The sequence below is a fragment of the Chrysemys picta genome, chromosome 3 (genome assembly GCF_011386835.1).
Source record: "Chrysemys picta bellii isolate R12L10 chromosome 3, ASM1138683v2, whole genome shotgun sequence".
NCBI lineage: Eukaryota > Metazoa > Chordata > Testudines > Emydidae > Chrysemys > Chrysemys picta.
The window spans coordinates 34,745,797-34,767,052 of NC_088793.1; the positions used below are offsets into that span (position 1 = coordinate 34,745,797).

Sequence of the window (21,256 nt, forward strand, 5' to 3'; positions counted from 1 at the left end):
TTTTGAGTTTTAAACAGAAGCTGAGCATAGGTGATAAGAGATTGTAAGCTGCCTGAGGAGATCGATCAGCAAAGCTCTGGCAGAGGGATATGGGAAGCAAGCACCCCACCTTTCTCCATTACTGACAGGTGGGATTGCATTGTTTACACTATTCTGATAGTCCAAACTGGCCCTGGAGAGGAGCTCAGCAGAAAGAGGAAGCCTTCTGGTAAATGAGGAAGGCTTCCTTTTGCCTCTAAAGCCACTTCCTGTTACATGACCCTCTTTGTTTGTTTCTTTCTTTCTTTCCCGGCACTGCTTGCAAGCATGCCTGTAAGGCATAGGGGTTACTAGTGGGATTTGGAGCTTTCTCAGCTGTAGGCTAAACATCTAGCCTAGTTTGGTAGTTACCAAAACGGTTACCAAGTGACAGCTCTTCGGTGGCCTGTGAGAAATGAGTTTGGTCTCAGGGAGTTCCCAGTGGACAGTTGTCTATGTCAAAAAAATCCCCACCACAGAAGACACTAGCTGGCACAGTGAGCCATCTCAGCAGAAAGAGCAAGGCTTTGGATGGGGCTTGCAACCAGAACGTCTCTCTCTGCCCTGGAGGTGAGGATTGGGGCACGTAGTTTTGGAGCAGCATGAGGAAGTTTTTGCTGCTGCTGGTGGGGTGCACCTATTCTATGGCTAAAGAGAAAACTTCCTTCCAAGGGAGCGTGGGCCAGGCACTTTTCAAAAGTGCAAAATCAATGTGAATAATGTTAAATGTTAATAGATTGAAGTCTGAAGCATAGCTTATGTGAAATCAGGTAGAGAGACACCTCCCTAAGAGAACTTGCCTGCTTAAAATGTTGCTTTAAAAGAATCCATGTTTATTGATATTAATTTGTCCTGGGTGGAGCAGGAGGAACTGGTTACTGAAATAGTTCCTAAAGGTTCAGGTAGTTGTAATGTCTGAGAGCAGAATAAAAGGAAACAATTTACATAAGATTTGCCATACTGGAAAAGACCAACAGTCTAGGCCATCTAATCTTGCATGCTGTTTCTGACAGTGTCCTGTCCTGGATGAAATAGAGGAACGTGTATAAACCTTGCAGTAAGGGCCAGACTGACACTAATCTGAAAGATGGGGAAGCTGCCCTCAATCAGAATTCTTCCAGGGATTCCTAATTCCTAATTCCCTCTGCCTTACCCCAGAATGCAGACTGTGGCTTAACACTACGTCCTGATTGAGACCTATTTGGGGCAAAGGGTATTGTATTCTGGATCTTGAATTATGTGGCTGGCTTTGTTCAAGTGTGTACAGTGAATACCTGTATGGCGTTCCTGGGCTACAATCAGAAATTAATCCTGCCTCAAGTTAGCAGCCCCCCAGACAACAGAAAAAGGTGCCGTGTATGGTCCCAAGCAGTCAATGCATAAGGAAGTTTGAAATTTGACTTGGTGTGCATGTGCCATCTTTCCTGGCTGTGACAGAGTGGAGAGTGCCCAAGAGACATCATACTCAGTATAGCTTGACATTTTTGAGAACTATGAAATTACTGACAAATATGATAAATTGAAATTTAGGAATGGAAACATATAAAACCAACGCAGCCAACATCCCCAAGGGGTGACCAGGCTATTAACCTGAGATGAACTTCTTATTGACCAAAGTGTATGCAAAGAGATGCACTTATGCAGGATCAAAGGAGTTTATTGAAGGCCAAGAAGTACATGAGATGAAATTGAAAATATTTAGATTGCTGATCTCAAGAGTAGCTTTTATTAGCAATCTTATATAATTGTGTTAGGATATGAGTTAATTTCTCTAATTTCTAAGTACTGCATCAGAGGAAACAATTCTCCCTGAGTGAAATTCACAACAGCACACAGGACCAGTACAAGGTCTATGCACCGCTTAAATCCCATGTAAGCCCCTAAAATAAAGCTTAAGTGGGACTTAAGTGATGCATAATACAAGGGTGAATTTCAACTCTCATATACTAATGTAACATATGGTTCCATGGCTGTTATGGTAACGTAGGTTCTAAACACATCAACTGGAAAGTATAACTGACAGTCTTCCTGACTTGTGGGTTCTCTTATACTACAGAACTGAAGCTCTGTGAGGCTAAGAGAGAGGCTCTGAGAAACTGACCCTATCAGACGATTTTTAAAGTTGAGTGTTTTATTCTCTGATTTATTTTCTATGACTCACATGTTTCGGGGTATCTTGGTAAGGCTAGGTACAGTCTGACACTGAGGTGTTTTCCACCATTTGCTTTTTTAAATTGATCTTCTGATAAACTTTGTTTTATTCAAGATAACTTTGGTCTTAAACTTCTGGGCAATTCATTTGTGGTCCATTCTCAAAGGCAAGCAAAAAAAAAAAGTATCTGTCCTCTGGGCAAAGGGGAAAAAATGGTATATGATGGGGGAGAGGGCAGGTACTTGATCAAAGACACAGGGAAAAGATTTCCTGTTCTCAAGAGGTTTTACTTAGTTCAGTACTGGGTTCAGTAAGTTGCTTCTAACGGTAATGGGAGTATGGGACTGAAGGTAACACTCCCCTTCCAATGAAGTGTGAATAGAAAAATAGGTTGAAGAGTAAAACTAGTGAACATTCTCCCGTCAGAGAAAAAGTCCTTCATCGATGTATAAACTAAAAAATGAATTGGTTCTGCAGCTGAATCCATGTTCCTAGATCTGTTTTTAACTGACAACACCCACCTTTCAATCACACTGTGACATCTGTAGCAAGTTTGCACACCTCTTGCTAAATATTTTCCTGTCTGTGGAAGAATGGTGAAATGGTTTCACAAGAACTCAGGCCATTTGTTTGACAGCTCTTCCCATATTTAATTGTCTGTCTTCACTGATAAGGAATGAGTACGTAACCTGGAGTGTAACCACCAGAGGGGAAAAACCGGAAGCTTAGTAGACTATCAGCTTGAACATAAGGTCTTTTCAGAAGAACTTGCCTTTTGTTTTTTGGGGAACCCCGAACTTATCACCCTTCTGCTCTTCCTCTTGCTACCACACACACATTTTGAGGGGTGAACCCCTACAGATGTTCCCAAAGGCTGTCTCCCCTTTTACTTATTGATGTTGCATTTAAGAGGCCCTATCATAAACATTCTTAAATGACTACACAGTGGGTATTGCTCATAAAGTGTTTTCTAAAGATGTTCATATCAGTGAAGGAAGTTGCTTTATTGCTGAGACTTTCATAGCATGGCTGGTGAGGAATAGGGCCCAGATCCTGCATCACTGAAGGCCATTGCAGTTTTGCCATTGGTCTCAATGGGATCAGAATCATGCTTTTGGGGAGACAGAGTGTATATCTCCTCCAAAATATTAGTCTCGCTGCAGAGATTGCTCGTGGCTTGTGAGCAATAGCTCAGATCCTCAAAGGAATTTAGGCACCTAACTGCCAATGATTTCCTAGAGAGTGGATCTCAATGGGAGTTAGGGGCCTAAGTTCCTTTGAGGATCTGGGTCAATATGCCAAGTCTCATTCAAAGACTGTCACATTGTGAAGGGATGTTTGAAACCATTTTGAAAACTTCAGTGTTTTTGAGATGTTCGTGGCATATGTCGCCCTATTTACAGTTTCCACCTCATCAAAAATGCTCCCTCTTTCCTAGAAAGCTAGAACCAAGTGCAGAGTCTTTGCTGTACAGCTGAGTACATGTTATCATTTCAGGGATAGTTTTACACTATAATTTTTCCACATTTCTTAATGGGGTGCATTGGAACACAGGTCTGGTCTGGAATGCCTTGGGGAGTTATACTTGCACAATCTTCTTTCGCCCCGCTCATTTTTTGCTCTCTGTGTAATCTGCCTTTCCCAACTGTATGACTGTAAATGTTGCATTTTTTAAATTTAGGGTTGATATCTCTGTGTTGAACTAAACCACAACAGTTAAAATCACTAACTGGTGGCAAGAGAAAGGCGATTTAGGCAATATCTTAGGCAGAACGTCACAAACCTTTCTGCAGCAAAAGTACCATGGAAGATTCCCTACCTGTCAATCCAGGGGAGAAGCTAAAGGCAAAGGTGGTTCCTGGAGAAAGGGAGTGTAAGTTAGCAGGCCTGGAAAATAACATGTATAAAAGAACTGATGGGCTTATAACACCAGTAATGACATCAGGTGCTCTGGCCACCAAATTGATCCCCTCCTACTCTTGTGCATCTCCTGTAGCATCCTGTCTCACCCCCTAGGCCACTGTCTAACAATTAGGGCATCCGTTGGTTTGGCAAAATGTAGATATGTTTGCCAACAAAGCCCCACGCTCACATTTTGCCAGCTGACAAGCAATAGCCCAAGATAAACTGTTAAATTCAGAGGTGCATATAAATAGGGCTGATTCTTGTTTATGCTAAGACTCTTTTACGCTACTCTGGTGATGTAAAAGCACCTTTAAACTGACCACAAGCTGCATTAATCTCTCCCCCCTTAATTTAAATACATCTTATTTACTTTTTGTAGGGTTTGCTATGGTACTCATTACTCTAGTATCTGAACGCTTCAGATACATTCATTTATCCAGGCAATGTCCCTGTGAGGAAGGAAGTATTATTATCTCCATTTTATAGATGTGATACAATCGTAGAAATGCAAGTCTGGAAGGGACCTCAAGAAGTCAAGTCCAGTTCCCTGCGCTGAGGCAGGACCAAGTAAACCTAGACCATCCCTGACAGATGTTACATCCAACCTGTTCTTAAAAGTTTACAATGACGGGGATTCCACAACCTTACTTGGAAGCCTATTCCAGAGCTTAACTGCCCTTATAGGGGGAAGTTTTTTTTCCTAATATCTAACCTACATCCTCCTTCCCTTACTGCAGATTAAGCCCATTACTTCTTGTCCTACCTTCAGTTGACATGGAGAACAATTGATCATGGTCCTCTTTAAACAGCCCTTAACAAATTTGAAGACTGTTATCAATAAGGCTACGATTATGTCACGGAAGTCACGGAATCCATTACTTCCATTGACCTTTGTGACATTTTCTGCCCTGGAGGTAGAGTTCCCAGCCAGCCCCACCCTCACAGCTCCCAGCCTCCAACATGGTGGGGGGAACCCCGCAGCTGCCCAGCCATGGCAGGCGGAACCTGCAGCTGCCCAGCTGCAGTGCGGGGTGGAAGGACCCCGCGCAGCTGCCCAGCTGCAGCCGTGGCCAGCGGCTGGCGGACTCTGGAGCAGCCCAGCCCTAGGGGCAGGGGGATCCCGGAGCTCCCACGCATCGTATCGGTGGGGGACCCAGAGCCCCACCAGCAGTGGGTGCTGAACCCACGTACCCCTTTTGTCAGGGATATTTTTAATGAAAGTCAGGGACAGGTCACAAGCTGCCATGAATTTTTGTTTATTTCCTGTGACCTGTGCATGACTTTTACTAAAAATAGCCGTGACAAAAACTTAGCCTTAGTTATCAGATTCCCCCTTAGTCTTTTTTTTCCTCATGACTAAACATGGCCAATTTTTTAAACCTTTTCTCATAGCTGAGGTTTTGTAAACCTTTTATCATTTGAAACTGCAGCAAAAAGAATGTGTGTAACTTGCCCAGCATCACTCAGGAAGCCTATGGTAGAACAGAACTCAGATATTTCAAGGCTTGGTTTAGTGCCTTCCCCACAAGACCATCCTTTCTCACCTTTTTTCTAGCTCCTCAGCATGTAAATGACACCAACTTACACTCAACCCTGGGTGAGTGGTTGAAAGTAGGTTTGAGGGGGCCTAAATGAGAATTAGGGATTCTGACTTGTATCACTTTACACAATATCTCTGAAAGAGTTCCTGATTTCCATCCTATTCAAAATCCCTTGATCATCCATTCCAAATGAACTTCCATGTTTGCTCTTTGTTTTCCCAAATAAAAGCATTGAAACCACTTCTGTGCCATGTTTACTAAGCATGTGGTAGGTGGGGAGAGAATCCCAAAAGAGTCAGATCACAGATGTTAAAACCTGCACCTGCAATGGAAGCCTGGAAGCAGATGTGGGTGAGTCTGACTGACTGTGATTAAAGTTTTCCAAAGCAAGAGCCCAATTTTGCTGGGTAGGTTTCCTTTCTGAAAGTGTGGAGGGATCCCTCCTCCCAATGTTCAGTCCAAAGCTTTGGATGGCAGGAAGATTTTCCTTCAATACGTTCATAATATATAGGGGAGGGGGATAGACTGTTTATATCTTAAGGTTTCACTGTTAACAAAAGGGATTGCTTTTAGTTATATTTTTGTTTATGTTGTTGCCAGCCTGCCCCCGCCTTGAAAGAGTCAGAAAGCATTCTGTGGTATTTATTTCTAATGTAAACATCACAAGTGAGCTGACTAGTATGGTATTTTCAGTGGCAATACAGTATTTCTACTGGACAAAATGCAAGAATGTTTTATCTCTTGGAATTTCCCACTCCAGAATGGAACTGTTTTTCACCCTGCTGAGGCTGCCTCAGCTCCAAATATGGATTTAGCGAGTAGTACCAAAAATACCCATCAGGACCAAAAAACACAGCTATTATGGCGGCTTCTCAAAACCTTAAAGAAACACGTTAAGATAAAAATCTATTTTAAAAATGCCCTTGCTTGTGTTACTAATAACACGTTAGAACAATTATAAAATGGAAAGACTCTTGCACATCTAATTTTGCTTTCCAGTGTTTTCTATTAGTTTGTATGTGCACTTCTCTCAGATTAGAAAACAAGACTAGACTTTGGTGTTTAGTTAGTTTCAGTTCCTGCATCTCACACATTCAATGTAGACATACCTTTCACACCACTGACGGCAGCACGTTGGGTGTGGGTAGCTACATGCCACAATGAAATATGCCGCAATGGCTTTGTCCATATTGTGGTGTATAGCTACATGTGGCAGTGAAAGACTCTGGCAGGGGTGAGATACCAGGGAAAGGCTCTGGAAGTAGGCAGCTGATGGAGCATTTCACACTGCCTCCCTGTGCCAGAGCCTTTCCTCGCTGCCAGAGCCTTTCCAGGGAAGCAGTGAGATACTGCTCTCCTAAAAATAGCAGTATAGATGGGAGAGATATTGCTTGGGTGTGTAGAGAGTCATGCAGGGTACTTACATCAGAACCTTAGGATATCTTTACGCACCTAAGCAGTGCCTCACCATCTATGCTGCTATTTATACCCATGCTAGGGGGGCGTGCAGTGTATGTACTCTAAGGGCTGGTCCACACTAAGCCCCCAGTTCGAACTAAGATACGCAACTTCAGCTACGTGAATAATGTAGCTGAAGTCAAAGTATCTTAGTTCGAACTTAAAGGTACTTACCGCGGGTCCACACGCGGCAGGCAGGCTCCCCCGTCAACTCCGCCTACTCCTCTTGCGGAGCAGGATTACCAGCGTCGACGGCGAGCACTTCCAGGATCGATTTATCGCGTCTAGACAAGATGCGATAAATCGATCCCAGAAGATCGATTACTTGCCGCCGAACCAGCGGGTAAGTATAGACGTACCCTAAGCACCGCCATAAGGAGTGTCAAATGTAGACATACCGTAATATGACACTGCTGTTGTCTTTGGTTTTCCAACATGGCAGGGTGTGGTGGGATCAAGCTGTGAAACCGTTTGTTTTGGTTTTGTGAGTACTGCTCCTAAGCATTATTCTTGTTTGAAGAGTTCAGCAACCATTTTGTTCCTAGGGTTTGTAGCCTGGCAGAATCTTTCACTCTGTGCTCTCTTCTTGTGACATTCCTTTTTTCTTCTTGCTGTGTTGATCTCTTAATGTAAAATATGGTATGTTCTGAATAAAAGCATCTATTTGCTCTTTGTTTACTGTTGAAATCCCCAAGCACTATTTTCACTGAAGTTATTAATTATCGAAAGCACTTGTATTCATAGTTAATTCTGAAAAAAATATTTATATATAAATCTTAACAAAACATAGGTCTTTAGCTATATGTTATTTAGAGATCTAGCTTATATGCTTTATGATTGTTATGCAGTGAGAGAGAGTTGTAAAGAGTTGATACGCAATGGTGCAATGTCAAATCCTAAAACAGAAAATATTCCCTACTCTACATAACAAAGGGATAATTCTAATGACTGTCTCCCATGACAAAATAAACTACTGTGAACCTCAAAAGGGCTGTTCCTATCACCAGAACCCTGAGATAGAGTTATAGCCATAATTTATTTATATGCATTTTGATAGTCAGCCTCCATAAGAATTATAGGACTGGAAAGGACCTCAAGAAGTTTTCTAGTCCAGTCTCCTGCACTCAAGGCAAGATTAAGAATTATATAGACCATCCCGGACAGGTGTTTGTCTAATCTCTTAAAAACTTCCAATGACAAAGATTCCACAATCTCCCTAGGCAATTTATTCCAGTGCATAATCACCCTGACAGTTAGGAAGTTTTTCCTAATATCCAACCTAAACATCTTTGCTGCAATTTAAGCCCATTGCTTCTTGTCCTAGCCTCAATGGTTAATGAGAACAATTTTCTCCCTCCTCCTTGTAACAACCTTTTATGTACTTGAAAACTGTTACCATATCCCCGCTCAGTCTTCTCTCCTGCAGACTAAACAAACCCAATTTTTTCAATTTTTCCTCATAGGTTATATTTTCTATAATTTTTGTTGCTCTCCTCTGGACTTTCAGGAAAGATGTGGATAAATTGGAGAAATATGGTGTCCAGAACTGGTCACAATACTACAGTTGAGGCCTTATCAGCGCAGAGTAGAGCATGATAAGGTTAAAAGTAGTATCAGCACAATGGCCTTATTGCTATTTGGTGAGGTAATGGGAGATAGAAACTAAAAAAATCACTGTCCGTGTAGCTGGATTATCTCTTCAAGCCATGTTTCTTTCCTCTTTTGTGAAAATTTGAATGTACTGCCTTGCTGTCCGCAGGTTTCTGAGAATGGATTTTGAAACTGAGCTTTGTGTTTGGTCTAGGTGAATAATTGAGTGTGGGCAGGTTTACCTATTAAACAATGTTGAACACCCTGGTTATCCATCCTGAGTGGCTTACCCTCAGTCCAGAGTGGTGGGCAGACATGTAAGGCTTCATATCCCGCCAGCCAATTATGGCCCAGCTTTCTAGCTGACCTTTGGTTGCCCTAAGATGCTACTGGCAGGGTGAGACAAAAAAACCCTTCAGAAGGGAATTTTGAATGGTGCTGAGGCCCCTGTTGCCTTTGCTCTCCTCCCCAGGGTGGTTGCACTTGGTTGTGTAACTTATTGGAACTTGTGTGATGAGCATGGGGAAAGTAAAGGTCTACATTGTATTTCCACCAGCAGTATTTCCACTTTTTGTTCTATTCAATTATTTGAAAGCTGGTGTTCCAGATCTGATTGTTATGGATAATTTGTTGATGGCATTACTCTTTTATATGTTCTGATGTGACATCAATGGCTGGCTCCAGGCTTCAAAACTTGTTTTAACATGTAATCTTGTGGGTTTTTTTTTTTTTTAAACTCTGTGTAACCAATTTAATAGAGCAGGACATTCAATGTCAGACTTCTCATTCTAAAGTCAGATGTGCAACACCAGTTACGTCTGTAGATGCAGTTTGAGAGACTCTTGTTGTTGTTCTGGAAACATTGGTAATAAATTGCACAGCAGCCTGATAATTATGGTTTGATTACTCCTTATTAAATACTTAATTGGACGCAGACTCCAAGAGAGAGGGATGCTTTTGTAGAGGTGCTTTCTCTTGGCATTAATGTCAGTGGCACCACCCTGATGCCCATAGATGTGCTGAAGTGGGTAGTTCAGGAGGGGATAGAGTATCATACAGTAGATATTGATTCATGTGTATGGAAGCCCAACCAAGGATACCTGTGTCTAACTGGGGTATTCTTAGGTGTGCACAGTTGCTTAAATATAAACAAAGGCAAATGCCATTATGAATTGCAGCCTCAACCTGTTTCTCATTCCCAGATAGCAGTCATTAATGATCATTGTGTATGTCTCTGGAGTTCTTGCAAAACTTTTATTGTAAATACCTTTTATGCTATAAATAATGACATCCACCCTAACTTGTGCTTATGTTTTGTCTTAACCATAGAGGGATGCGATGTTAGGTTTCAATCGGCAAGGATGACCTCTAGAGCCATTGGAACTGCATACTATTTGTATGATCATGTTGAACCGGTGAGTCTGGGACTAAACATCTCGTTCATCAGCCAATTGATGGAGCACCCAGACCTCACCAGGCATGTCGATGAGGTGGTAGAACGAGGTAAGTCAGTAATGCTCACCATTCACCACTCATCAGAACAAATAGAAGCGGTCCTCTAAAGAGTGCAGAGGACAGCGGCTATAAGTAATTGGTGGAAATCTCTGTTTGCTGACCCCACCAAGGTTGCTGAATCCTGGCATTTATTGGTACATCCTTTTACGATCTTGTTTTCATTGCAATGTGTTATGTTTGTATTGCATTTGTCGCATTACAGGTGGGCTCGCAACAATTTCAGGAAGGTAGACAAGAAATCCAGGTGTGCCACCCTAACTGGGTGTCAGCGAGGTGTGTTGGCATCAGATCCCTGTGTTAAAAAAGGGAATCCTTGCTGACAAGGAGGGGACTCTAGGAGGGAGATTTCTGTTTTGGCATTAATACCCTCATGCCATCTTGAAATTCTGGCAACAACAACTAGGAATCCATCTTGGCTGCCCATCTTCCGCCTCCTCAGGTGTAGTTGTAGCCCATAGGATTACTTTGCTAGCTATTGTATCCTACTCATCCAGCCAGCCGTATCAAATAATATGTTTCTCTTTCTGAATTAATCCATTTTATTCTTATATTTTATCAGTATTAATTCCTATGAATTTAGGATGTGTTGAGGCATATGATATGTGTTTCTTAATAATTATACATAGAATAAATTTTGCTGAAATGCAAGAAGCCTACCGGCCTGTATCTGGTAAGATCCACTAAATAGCTAAAAATATAATCAGTAAAAGTAAGTCAGCATAAAAGCTGGTAACCTTTGGCACTGATAGGAATGGTCCCTGAACTTTGGGGAACCAAAGGGAGGAACTACACACAACACTGAACAGGTTTATCCGGCGTCTGCAACCGGTTGGTAACCGCAGGGTATACCACAAACCTGGAAGTCGCCAAGAGAGCCTAGGTTGGCAGTTCTGGGAGTGAGATAATCCTTATTAATATATAGAGAGTAAGTGTCATAATCCACTAACCTATAGGATAAGGGTACCCATACATTTCTTAGGGTACAGAAATAAGATTTGGGTATAGATCCTATAAAATATCTTGTAAGGAAGAGAGCTTTAGCTCTTTCTTTTCTTTGTTCTATATTCTATAGACTATCTTCTATCATGCTATCAGCTCAGCTTGTGTAGCATAGTATAACTACTCAACATTCCTAACTATTGGGGAAGCCAGCACCATCGTGTTATCGGGCATGCAAGGAGTAAGGCTGGTCCTTCACCTCCTATTATCGGGTCCTCAAGGAAGGGTGTGAGTATGTTAAGTTAAGGTACTTATAATAGGAAGGTTACACCAGGAGTTTTAGAATTTTTTAACTGTTTTGCAGTTATAAATTTCATAGCATTTATTATTCTTTTTTTAATCTCAATAAAGTTTTTTATCACTTTGGTATTGTCCTCAGTGTAAGTGTTTTTGCCAAGTACCCCGAGAGTCCTCTCCCGATATAGAACTCTCTGAGTTCTCGGACCCTGTAGTCTGAATTGGACAAGAACCTATAAATCTTCTGGTCGGATGCGATCAGTGGCGAGCCATAACAACTAACCCATAACATTCAGGTCAATATAGTTTTCCCCCCCTCCCGCCCCCTTTCTACTGAAAAGGCAGGGAACCAAGTAATCATCTGACATGTAATCTGCTCGGTAACAGCACGGCATATAAGGGCTAGCACATCAGAAGGACGGAGCTGCCCATCCGAGTGGCAGAGTGCTGGACCACAGCAGTGTGTTCTACTCAGGAGTTTAGGCCAGAGCACCGTGCCTTGGTGTCGTGGGAGGGTTTAACACAATTGCATGCAAGGGTGAGTGTCAGAGGGTCCGCACAGGTTTCTGCCTTCTTGCCCTGTGCCCTGTGCTGAGGCTGGTAAAATAAGAGTTCTCACGCCTTCTTCTGGTGTTTCATCCTTGTGCTTTATTTTACAGTGCCACCGTGCAGTCCCCTTTATCCCCCAACAGTTATCCCCTTTACAACCCGTTCCAGGGTCTCTTGGCCCTTGAGGCTTCCTTCCTGTGGTGAGGAGACAGAGCTGTAGCCTCCTGTCCCCTCCCAGGCTAGCCTCCTAACTGAGTTTTGTTCAGGGCTTTTATAGCCCGCCCAGACTTCAGCCCAGCTAACGCTGATTAGGTCAGTCTATTGCAGTGAGCCAGCCCTTGTTAGGGCCCACAGCTGGGCTCTCTGCTGGCTGCTTTGAGCCTCTGCTCCTGGCCTCTCTGCCCGAAAGCAGAGCTTAGCCAGCATTTTAGCAGGGCATTCAAGGGGTTTCACCCCTGCCCTGCCACAGTGAGCTTCTAGCTCCCACCCTCTCACCTGGATCTTACTCGCACCCATGATGCCGCAGAGAAGGAGAAAGAAGAATTACCAGCATCAAGCAGAGTTACCATCTACCTGTTGTCTGAGGTCCACTCCTCACTCTGCTGAGTCACCTGGTCGGTTCCGGATCCAATCTGCATCGTGAGGTTGTGAGGTTCCAGATGCAAGCTGCAAGAAATGGCAGAGACCTTTTAAAGTCCTCTGTACCCTTTACCTGGGACCCGTCTTGGAAAGGGAGTAAACCCTTTTTGGTCACAGTCAGTATAGTTATAATGTCACCTTTACCTATTTACCTTGCTTACCTGTGTTGGGAGTCCTTTATAGCATACCCCATTTACTTACCTTGTTTGACTGTTGTTGGTCTAATAAACATACTTGCGTTTTACTCCTACGCTCCCTTGTTGGTTTTTATTTCAGGCAATCTTAAACCCCAATGATAGATGCAGGGAGACAAATCTCTTGACTGGTCTCCCGCCATCCTGAAACCAGTCAACACTTTGACATTGCTGCCAAGGTAGGTCTCATCTGTTAAACAGATTCACCATCAACTTCTAGGAATTTAAAGGGGCAGCGCACAGAAAAAAGACATAACATGTTCCTAGCTATATACATCAGATCCCTCATGTTAGTTAGTGGATGAGAAAATACAGACAAATCATAAGAATAGGGGGCCAGATCTTCATCTTTTGTAAATTGTGGATGTCCTCCCATCGATGGTAAATCCCAGAGATCTTGGTGAATTTGTAGAGGGCTGAGGCCTCATGCAAAGGGGCCAAACTTTTTGTCTCTGTGCAGCTCTAGCCATGGCCAGTGAGGTTCTTTGCCACCAACGTAGTATGTAGTGTAACATAGAATCCTGTGGGGAGTAAATGCTGAGAGGATCACTAGTAATTCCTTCATGTATTTCCTTGCAGGTTTGTCAGGGGATCATGCTGCACAGAACAGCTATTCCCACACCAGGCTCTTTCACTCCAGTTCGCAACCTGAAACCCCAAGTGTCCAAAGCACGTGGCATTCACATGGAGAAGCTTCTGCAGCGTGGAAGACTGCTGTTATGATGAACTGTAGAATCAACTCCCTTCCAGCAAATTTTTGGCTCATTGCAGCAGGTGTATGCTACTTTCATGTCTTCCATACCTACAGGTAGAAGCCAATTAGACCCTTAATTTCTACACTGATTAGCTTGTTACCTGCAAAAATAAAACTTGAATAAGTACATATTTATCTTTATAGTTGCCAAGGGAATAATGAAGAATATTTTAAGCCTCTCCAAGAGTTAAGCTCTGTATCCTACAATTGGTTTTCTCCTTTAGGTTATTGGTTCAAATTCAATTCAGGTTGACAGTGAGTCACAGTTGTTGATGGCCTAGATGAAATGACTTGGTTTTCTCAGTATAGTTCTAGTGGACAGATGCTGATAACACAAAAGCCAGCATAACAAATGGCACTAACTGGTATCCGTCTTGGCAGTCTAAACAGAGGGAATTGCATGAGAATAGAGAATGAACCAACTGCCCCTGCAGGTTTGCTCCTCCAGGTCAGATTTAAGGCATGGTTGGTGGTGGGTAGAAGCTTGCTCTGCAACTGGTCATGCTATGCCTATTCCTTGTGGATTTCATTCCCTAGGGCTATCAAATCTAAAAACACCTTACTGGAAAAACAACATGAAAATCACCAGTGACATCAACCAACGATCTTTGGGGGTTTTCAAGTAGCCAAGTAAATTGTTGAGCTGTCTCTAAGGTTGATGAGATATAACCTCATTTATATAACCAATAAATTATACAGTGGTTGACAGTCTGAGCCTATGAAAATGTTTTTTTGCGCCAACTACTTAAGAATAGCTACCAGATCTTTGCTATGGTGTAGAATCCTGAACAGCCTTTGGCAGGTGTGCTGCGGGTGCCCCTGAGTGCTAGGTGGTGCCAAATTCTTACAACCTTTGGGGATGAAGGAATTCACCCAGGAAACACTCCATGGCACAGATCAATTCCAACACCTTTATTAGCATGGACTGAAGTCCATTGTAATTGAAGAAAACAGTCAATGGGAGTATGATAGAAATCCAATATGCCTAAAAGGAACTCTTCTTCGTCAGTCACAAACGATCTTGCTGCCCCTCCAGCTGGCTCCTAGACTAAGGTATCTCCTTCCCTTTCTGTAGCAGCTAATTCTTGTGTGTGGTACAGGCTCACAGGGCCACACACTCAGACTGCTCCTTGGGCCTGTCCCCCCAGTCCCTAGCTCAGGCTCTGTTTGGTTTTGTTGTCCCTGCAGCAGGAGCATGTGCTTTCTCCAGTTGTGTCCCCCTTCTCCAATTGCAGGACTGCTGAAAGGAGAGGTGGGATTTCTTGCCAGGTCTGCAGATAACCAGGGCTCTACATTGGTTGGAGAGGCTAACTTCTGTATAAAGCTCATCAGAGGTCCAGGGAGATGGCCAGCCTTCATAGCATTGCTGCTGATCTGTTGAGAGGGGTGGTGTATGTAGCAGAAGGAAGGAAGATTTAATCAGCTTTTTGGAAGGTACACAAATATATCCTGGCAAGCTTAAAAGCAAGTCTGTATCTCCCTCTCATAACATTGAAAATAGTTCTTTTCCACCATTAAACCCCCTTGTCTCTGAATCAGCAGCACATGGGGCCATGTCTATGGAGCTTTTTATAAGCCATTTTGAAACCAAATGTACAGCTTGCATCTTATAGCATCTGGCCACCATGCTACATCCTGCCAGTAACAAATAACTAGTCAGTTATTTAAAAATAAGTTAGTGTCTAATGTCTCTAGCCTCTCAGCCCCATCAAGACACCTGTGCTGACATTGAGGTTGTAAATGCACTCCCCACAATAACTTCTAGCATTTAACAGTGTACAGATGTGTGTGAAAAGGAGCTCGGGTCTTTATAAGTGCTTCAAGATTTGACACAATCTAATACAATTTACTTAGCACTAGATTGTGTTGGCCTTTATGCATACTGAATAGCATCTATCTCTGCACGTAGGCCCAGTGAAGCATCAGAATCTGGCCCATCAGCTGCAGGTAGGTATGACCTATACAGTGCACTATATCTGGCATTATTTCCTTTCTATCCATTGAGACAGAGCGATTTGACATGTATCCTGATATCCCCTTTTGGATAGCCCTGTTCACACAGCTTGATTCCATTTGTATTCTTGAGGAGGCCAGTTAGGTGGAAGATGTATCTGTCAAACACATGTGTATTCTGGACAGCAGCCCTTTTACGGGTCAGGCAGTGAAACATTACTAATTTGATTTCAAAGTGGTCCATTACAAAATGCCTTTGTATCTTTTAGACCTCAAGAGAAGTGCCTCAGTTGGAAATTTTGAAATACTGCATCTGCTGTAGTGACAGACCCTTCCTTGGAACAGATCTGAAAATCAGTCATGTCTTTGTCTAGGAGTTCTGCGCCTCTTCTGGAGGAGTCCCCTGATGTGAGAGGGGAATGGCTGAATGTGTGTAAAAGTTCCAAGGGACAGAAACTTAGTGATCCACAGCGTCCATATGATGTTCAAAGCTGTCGAGCAACCTTGGGGAAAGGATGGAAATTTAACTCTTATTTGTCTAGCCTGAGTTTTGAAACTGTGATTTTAGATATCAAGAAACTTGATATACACTAGGTCTGTGCACTCTTTGGCAGAGCATGTTGCAGCGTGCTGCTCTCTCTGATACAACCCTGCACACTTTTAATATTAGCTCGGCATTAGGAATCTGTTTTCTTAAGTACTACAGTGATAGGCACATTCAGCTACCACTCTTATGGATGTGCTATGAGAATCCAGACGGACAGCTAGAAGTAATCTAGGCCCAAGATTTAAGTGTTAGGTTGGGCCCCCAGACAGGTACCCCAGAACTGGAAAATTTGAAAAATTTGGCCACAACTTCCACTTTTGTTTGGTCACATTTGTAAAATTAAATGAATCCATTGCCTCAACCCAATGATTATTTATCTTTAGCCATCCGTGTTATTTAAAATATGAATACAAATATCTTCTGCCCCGTACAGTAGCTCCTGCAACTGCATTTAAGAAATGCTGGTTTCATACATTTGTTAAAGCTTTTTCCCAGCCTCAGCTGCATCAGTACATGCAGTTAGGGTTGCAAATGATAAAACCCCATAGTTGCTCATAGACTGAACACTATCTATGCACATTAAAGCCAATAATACCAGCCTAAGTGGCATTCAGTACAAATAAGGCTTAGATTCAGCGAGACTCTAACTCAGTACTGCTATGTGCCAGAACAGAGGTCATTTAATTTCATGTTATGTTGCATAGTTTTGAAGTGACATGTGTTGAATTAGTTTTTCCCACTAAATGAACTATAACAAGTATTGCACTAATTGGCTCTAGTGAAATGCCAGCAAAAGAGAGATGAAATCTTTCCAAAATAATATTCTACTAGAGAAATAAGTACAACAAAGATTAGTGCCTCTGTTGTCAAGCTTATGTAATTACAAAAATAGGGATTTTGGCCCTTCTCAATGACAGCTTGCAGAAGGCATCACTGTTTTATATATGAAATGTCCATCTCTGTAGTCTTTAAATGTCTGAAAAAATGGGCTCAAGAGCGTGTGTGATCGCAGTAGCTTATCTTCTAGACCTAAATCTTTGTTTCCTGCGATTCTCAGTGAGGCCATAGGCCTTGACCGGTTCTCTCCCACCTTAGAGCTCTTGTCTCCTATCCAAAATCCAGACTTTGGAGCACATCCATACTGGCTCTGAGACGGGTGCAAGGACAAAGGAGAGGCGGCTTGCATGCACTCAATACTGGTGCTGTCAGGGGCTGGTTTGGGCCCTTAACTTGTTGCTCTGGCTGCCTATGGGCCCTGCATAGCTAAGCGATAACTTGGGCACAGGGACTCTCTGGGAATACATTGACATGCCCTTTCCCCGTTCCCCCCTGAACCACTTTGGAATGTCCTTGACAGGGTGAGCACAGAGTAAGCCGACTGTGGTTGGCACAGAAGCTCCTTGTGGTATTTTTTCATGCAGACTCTTATACTGGGAGTAGTCATCTTCTTCTCATGTGCCAAACCATCCCCCTTTCCCCATTTAAACCCCTGCTTGGCCTGGCACTGTTTGCCCCAGAACTTCAGCCTGATCTTTTCACAGATCCCTTTTATATCTTATGCTGAGAGCTCCTTGTCTTTGTAGATGCTTGTAAAGCATTGTGCAAATCTGCAACCCAATTGTATTCTCTAGGAAAGAAATGGGAATTTTGCTTTTGACTTCAATGTGGGGAGAGGGCAGTAGGATGGGGCACTATAATTCATTATTTATATTCTGCATGAAATCAAAACCCTTGGTGAGACATGACCTGTGTGCTTCTTTGATGCCCTGCATAAGCTTTGCCTGCTAAAAATTAATGATCACTTAGGCCAATTGCAGGCCAAATCCTGTTGTCTCTATTTTGGCAATACTGCCAGTGACATCAACTAGGCAAATCTCCTTTTGAATGGAGAGAGAGAAAAATCAGAAGAATGGATCTGATCTACAATACTCTTCCCTGCTGTTGCCCCTGATAGTCAGACTTTTTGAAGCCCTAGAAAAAGGAGACAATTAGAGTTGGTTTGCAGGCACAAATTGGCTTATCCTGCAGTCACCCACTAAAGATAACCAGAAGTGAGACTGGTTCATTTCCTTTGGAGTCTAGCTTTTCTGGATGGCTAACTATACTGGATGGCATCACCTGTATTGCATGCCACTCCCACTTAACTACACACATTGCACAAGGATACTTCTGTGCATACAGGTGGTAAATATTTTAACACTTAGCTGATCTATTGCCTGTTTGGGTATAACATTACTTAACCAAGGACATCTAAACTTATGTAAACACATTTTTAAAAAAGTGGGGGAGGGCAGAAAGAGGCCAGATGCTTGCTAGCTTAAATGACACAATGAAATAGATTGCATTATACAATCTACAGCCCAGCATCTCCCACAATGCTGGAGATGTCTGGCTACTCCCCTCCACTCTGCAGCTCATAGGATTGGCTCTGCACCCTTTGCTCCTGCTTGCCACTAGATTCTTTGCCTCTGCGGCAGTGGGTCAGTTGGTGGTTACACTGCTCCTGTGCCTTTTATTTCTTCCCTTGTGGTTTTTTTCCTTTTTCTTTCAGGCTGTGGTAAATAGCTTTTTCTGTTGCAGGCGTCTTTCCTCTGTCCTGGCATGGTCTTAAGCAGCCTGGTGATTTTATCTACTCAGCAACTCCCTGCTGGCACCTCTGCCTCTATATAGGCAGGGCAGAGCAGTCAAGAAAGCAACAGGTCAAATCCAAGCAGTGCTCCATTTGTGAGGCAGCCTTCCTGGCCTCAGCAGACAGCGAGTTGTGCCCAGCTTTCACCCATCCAGCCAAACCTAACTCTGTTACGTCTCAGGGCTATGTGGAGTCCCCTCCCCACCAAAGCAGCTGTGATTCCACCATGGGAAAAATGGATCAGGAAGCCCAGAGCAGAGTAGGGACAGGTTCTAAAGACAAGAAAGGCTCTAGCCAGCTCGGCTCAGGGGTAGGTCCCAAGGTACCCCTGGGAGACCAAACTGGGGAGACTTGTGGGGCCACAAATCCTGCCATCCCCATGTTAAAGTCAGTCCTGAGTGCACTGGGAAAAGAATCCTAGTTTACAGGTTCCCTCCTTTTTGGAGAAAAACTAGACAAGGTGGTGGCTGACAAAGCAGCAAAATCTAAGCACTCCCTCCCATCATCACTAAGTGCTCTGAGGAGGGAATACAGACCTGCCTTCAGACAGAGGTGCTCCTTTCAGCCCTTGTCCTCACAGAGGTACCAGCAAAGGGAGAACAGATTCTCCAAAGGAGGTGAGGTTCAGGCAGAAATCCCCCGGGGAGCTGTCTTCCTCCTCCCCACTGTAATCCACTTTATGACAAAGACCACAGAAGCTTCCACCCAGAACTAAAGCTAGGAGGCAGAATTTCCCATTTCCTGGAGGAATGGTTTGCATCAATCATGAACAAGTGAGGTAAGGGAGATAGTGAGCCAGGGATAATTCCATGAGCTGTAGTGTGACACTGTACCTCAAAATAGCACCCTGGAACCCCCACATTCACCAGTGCGATATGATTATATGTTTTGTACAATGCATGCACCCCAATATTCATCATTATCATGTAATTAGGGATATGTTTTGTACACAGTATGCCTTGTGAGGTATCATTCTAAAAGTCTTGATCTACTGGACATTAAGATCTCATTGAATTGTATGTGTTATTGTCGTAGGTGAAGTTATGAAGTTTGGCTATGTACGTATTACAGAAACATGTTGTGAGGTTGAAAACACCCACAAGCAGCCTTTCAGGTACAACAGTAAAAAGGCCAAACAATGTTAATGGTTTATTGAGGAAATGCACACAAGCACAAGGATTACCCCAGGAACAGTGTACAATAGAAACCTCTCAGAGATAGCACTACACAATGGGAACTGCTTGACCCAGGCCATGGCAAAAGAGCTTTCCAGCAAGTGGGAAGAAGATATAAAAGGGGGGAAATGACATCATGTGGGGACCTCACTCTCCCTACAACAATACACCTGGAAATACCTGAGGAATAAAGACTGAACAGAGGGGAAGTGATAGTCCCAGGCTAGGGGATTGCTAGCCTGTGTATGAAAACCTGGGAAACCCATGCTGTGAAACCAAGGCAGCTTGTGTTTAAAGACTCTGCCAGCCTGTTTATCACTCAGGGTGAGAATTTGCTAATTCATATCCTACCTATCTAGTATGTTAAGGTCAGTTTGAAGTTTTGTTTATTTACTAGGTAATCTGCTTTGATCTGTTTGCTATCACTTATAATCACTTAAAATCTATCCCTTTGTAGTTAATAAAATAAGTTTGTTTTAATCCAAATCAGTGTGTGTTTGATTAAGTTGTCTGGGGAAAATCTCAGCTTGGTTACCACAAGTGTGCATGGTCCTCTTCACATTGAGGGAGAGGCGGACCAAGTGTTAAACCCATATACTAGCCAGATTTGACCAGGACAGGATGGTACTGCTCTGGGATCCTAGGCTGGGAGGCTGGTGGTTAGAGAGCCTTCACGTGACTGCAGCTGTGTGTGTTCCTACCTGTGTGAATGCTGGTGAAAGTGCAAACTTGGAGGGTTTTGCAACTTGTCACAGCAGCACAGTGTCAGAGGGAGCCCAGGCTGGTGGATCAGAGAGCTCACAGATGCTGCAAACAGAACACTATTAAGAGCAGACACCTGACACACTATGGTGCTGGGCAGAAGACCTTTGTTGATGCCATCTTGGAAAAATCCAAAATGGTTGAAATTCCTGGCTTTCTAGGATCAACACCATGCTCTTGGCACCAGCTGCTGACTCTGGCCCAAATAGAGGAATATACTTTTAGTATTAATACTCTCCTCTATGAAAATAAAGTCCTAGTGACTTTGGAGGACAAGTAAGAAATACTAGTACTTCCCTCTCAACAAGCAGGCTGTTACCTGAAGACAGTTTGGGTCCTGATGGAGAAAAGGACCTTGTGAGAGATTGCCCAGTCTCCATGGAAACTGAAGCAGAGGTTCCAATTTCAGCTCTACCAGCTCTGAAAATCAAGGTCTCCTTGGCCAGTGGAAAGTTGTCAGTATTACTGTGGCCTTCTCTCAGTGTATTTTCTGGACCACCTTCCCTAGGAAAGGACAGGCACAGAGGAGATCCTGTGTGCTAAGGCCATCTGTGTGCTAAGGCATCTGTCCCCAGGGATTTCGGTCTATCTCCCTGGTGAAGTATTTGGGTCTCTTCACAGTCATATAATTCATGAACA

General features: G+C 43.2%; 1 long non-coding RNA gene across 2 annotated transcripts in view; it reads left to right on the plus strand.

The window, feature by feature from the left end:
* LOC101942987 (uncharacterized) overlaps positions 1–20,296 on the plus strand; it is a 44,077-nt gene extending 23,781 nt beyond the window's left edge. The window contains exons 2-5 of one of the 2 annotated variants that reach the window (XR_010599441.1): positions 9,994–10,167; positions 11,252–12,976; positions 13,377–13,605; positions 15,774–20,296. This is a non-coding gene — a long non-coding RNA (uncharacterized LOC101942987). Of the gene's footprint in view, positions 1–9,993; positions 12,977–13,376; positions 13,606–15,773 lie in introns of both variants that reach the window. The other variant, XR_255303.4, reaches the window with a different exon arrangement.
* The last annotated feature ends 960 nt before the right edge of the window (positions 20,297–21,256 follow it).